A 3,820-nucleotide genomic window follows, 5' to 3' on the forward strand; every position below is an offset into this window, starting at 1 on the left:
CTTTAATCAAAAATAGTCTTGAACGTTGAACGAGATGTTCTCCTTTTCTTGGTCTGTCCTTCACTGTGCCGCTTTGACGTATACGCGCGCTTATATACTCTTTTTCCTCGACCTTGCTGTGTAATGTCATCAATGACCCCTGTGAGTAAATTTTTTCCAGCAGCTTTCGCTCTTGTCTTGGCAGCTTTCTTTAAAGGTTGACCATTGATCACGTCTTGGACAAGTTGCATTCCCGTTTCCAATCCAGTATCGAGCATTCGTTTTCCCACTTTTTTTGCTGTTGTTTTGAGAAAGGGAGTTGCTGAACGGAACAAGGACCGAAACATTCCACCTAAGCCGTTGCCCCCTCGACCATAAGGGTGTGTTCCTCCGTAGATACTAATGTCTCCTCCTTTACCGTGCTGCCTATAGGGAACAACATGTCGTCCATATGGGTAATATCGGTGGTTCATAGGTAATAACATGTTGTTATAGAATATCACGACGCCGAAAATGCAGGGTCACGCGTACGGCTCCAGAAGCAAATGGTATCAATTGACCTGTGTCTCCCCTTATATTGATCGCCACGTATGAAAACACAGTTGTACGGAGTCTATGGTAGGAGGGCACCTTGACCTCTTCTGTGATCATGTTCCCCGGCTGACCACGAGGAACAAGCATCCGAAGTAAGTTCGCTTGAGCATCTCCCACTACTTGAGACTCGATTAAATCGGAATACACGTAGATGGTTTGAAAAGCGTCTCTCGAGAGCAATCCCCATACCAATTCGTCTTTTCTGACAAGTGTTGTCGTTGTCCTCGCAAGAAGGACGCTGTGATCATCATTCTGTTGGACAAAGCCTCCGATTTGGTACAGCTGAGGAATATTATACTGATGGTTTAAGTACCCCAAGGCGCGAGCTAATGTCTTTGGTAGAATCACATACCAACCGGCTGGTAACTTCAACTCAAAGTAATCTTGTGCTTTCTCGTAAATGTAAAAACACTCGTTTCCTTCCAGACTCGTAATGGTCTTGTCACTCTTCAAATAAATGTCTCTCAATCGATTGTGTAGTCCCTTCGTCATACCGTGAATGACATCTTTGACCGTACGGTAAATGCCACTTGGTACAGGGATGTTCAATTTCCAGGGTTCAGGACCAGTCTTACAAAGCAAAGTGTAGGACAATTGATTCTCACCTACGTTTTGCCAGGTGTAAGGGTAAATGATGCGTGTCATGGCCACCTCCCAGTCTTCACTTAGGTGTAGTTGACTTGGTAACTGCATCTTAAAATCGGCCGCCTTGTTTTCTGGATATTGAGTCAGACTTGCATCACTGGTCAGCACCATGTAAAAACTGTTGGTCATGTTGATCGACGGCGGAAATGTAAAACGACGCTGACGATACCGTCTAAAAATGCCGGCGTTTGACCGTATCCACTCGTTAAATATATTTCAATGGTCTGAAATATCTTTGTCCGCAAAGGTAGGTACACAATATGTTCTCTTTCTTCAAGGAGTGTTTCTCGAAAACTGCCCAGAGGTACCATCTCATGTAGGAGAGGTAAGCGCTTGTCACCCACCTGCCACGGTTCCACGAGATTGGTTTGAACTTGAACCAGTCTCTGCTTACACGAACAAAGCGACAGCGAAGGAGGAAAGATGTAAATACCCGGATATGTGATGGATGTGCCGGATGGTAAGATGAACCAATCATGACCATATTTTCTTTCTAAGGTGAGTGCAGCATTCAAACGAACGCTGGGTGTAAGAGTGTTGTTTTCGTTTATCCATCCCAACGCGCGAGCTGTAGACAATGTGATCAGAAGTCCTTCAGTTTGCGAGTTTAACGTTACATTCCATTCGTCGTCCACTGTGATTTCAATCTTAGATGGTGGGTCAGCGATGTTCAGGCATTGTAACATTCCTTCTGTGACATCTAAGGCTGTATAATACTTGCCCTCGGGTAATACAAACGGTGTGGAGTCACCTCGACGATCCAGCATGATGTGAGAATGTTTGCAGTCATTTGTAATGTCAAACATTGAGAGCGGATACACGATATGATGCAATCCTACTTCCCAATCTTCTTCATCTTTCAGATGGATTTGTCGAGGTAGCGCTACGCGAAAGGAGGACTTGGAATTGTTTAGAAATAAATTACTGCTTGCATTACTGGGAAGTGTCACGTAAAAGTCGCTATCTTGAATCATGTTTGTTGTAAAGCGACCAACTGGTTATGCGGAATCCAACTGTCGTATTTCTTTGGCCAACCTTTCCAATGTACCAACACCTCCTTATTCGCTCCTCGTCCCCTGCGTTTTAAAATTGTTTCAATACGAAACAGGTGTTTTTCCGTTTCTATCACTTTCTGTAACTCAAATTCGTAAAAAGTGCCTTGAATCCAGTCACCGTCTGCTTCCTTTAGGCGATACACGGGTGGGTCGCGCGGAAGTCTCTGAGCAACAGTGAAAGTTTCCTCCGTCCAGGATGGTAAGTAACCTTTTTCAAAGATGCGTTTATGCTTACTGATCTTGACTTGATCTCCCACTTTGAATTTATACTTTGTCGGCTTTTTGAACAGATTTCTATACAAATTGTTCCAGACCTCTGATGCGTTATTCTCGTTGACATCCGCTGGTCTCATTTTGATGCTACGGTGCACGCTTTGATTGTAATTCCCATTGACTAAATCGTCCAGTTGGTCCAAATAATGGTACGAGCTGCTGGTAGTGAACATACGCCACATAAGTTGCTTCAAAGTGCGGTTGAATCTTTCAACCACTTGGGCCTTGGTTTCGTTGTAGGTTACAAAATGATGTACATTCTCCTTTTTGAGAAAGGTTTGAAACGTTTTGTTCTTAAATTCGGTTCCGGCATCTGTTTGCAACTTCTCAGGTTTGCGACCTTCCTGGAAAATGCTTTCAAAGGCCACCACCAAAGAGGCTCCTGTTTTCGATTTCAAAGGCACCACCCACGCGTATTTGGAAAGGACATCGATACAAGTCAGTAAATACTTGTATCCTTGATTCCACTGACTCAAATGTTGCAAATCAACCAAGTCCGCCTGCCATTGCGAATCTATATCAAACACAATTACTCGGTTACGACGAAAGTGTTTTCTTGCAGGTTTGTGTAGGGTATAGCCAGGTTGTTGGCGGAGCCAATCGAGTACTTGCGTGCGTTTCAAACCATACCGACGCGCCGCACGATACAGTTTGTCGACTCCCCCTAAAGCGGATGGTCGATCCACTTCATAATACAGTTTCTGTAATAGTTGGTTCGTCTGATTTAGGGTCCGCGTTTTCTGTTTCTTCTTCTTTTGCATTTTCTTCTTCGTGATTGTCGGTGACATCTTTCAATTCGATGTGAACCTCGCTACCGCAACACGCAACTAAACATCGCATTCTCTGACATATGTCACTTAAAGAAACTGTAGGCGATGAGCTTCCACACACGCGGCTTGCAGCACTACCCATGGTGTTAAACAAATGATTAGATCTTCTTCATTCGCAGACTTTTTGTAACAATTTGCCAAACCATCCACCAGAAAGAAGGATAATGTATCGAGTACGTGACACATAAGACTTTGTGGAATGTATATTGTTCGGTAAATGTAGCGTTGCATTGGTCCATGTAGTAATAAAAACTCAACAAGCGACCGGGGTTCATTGGATGTAACTCCTTTACAAGTTCTAACCATTGCTCGCGAGGTGTGCTGTGAAAGATGTGTCCTGCAAAACAACTCCGAGCGCAAACCCGAACCAAGACAAAGTACACTCTATCCATGTTAACGAGTCTACTGAAAAACGGGCACTGCACGTATTCCTTTATAGCACTT

Source organism: Montipora foliosa, chromosome 2 (genome assembly GCF_036669935.1).
Source record: "Montipora foliosa isolate CH-2021 chromosome 2, ASM3666993v2, whole genome shotgun sequence".
Lineage (NCBI taxonomy): Eukaryota > Metazoa > Cnidaria > Anthozoa > Scleractinia > Acroporidae > Montipora > Montipora foliosa.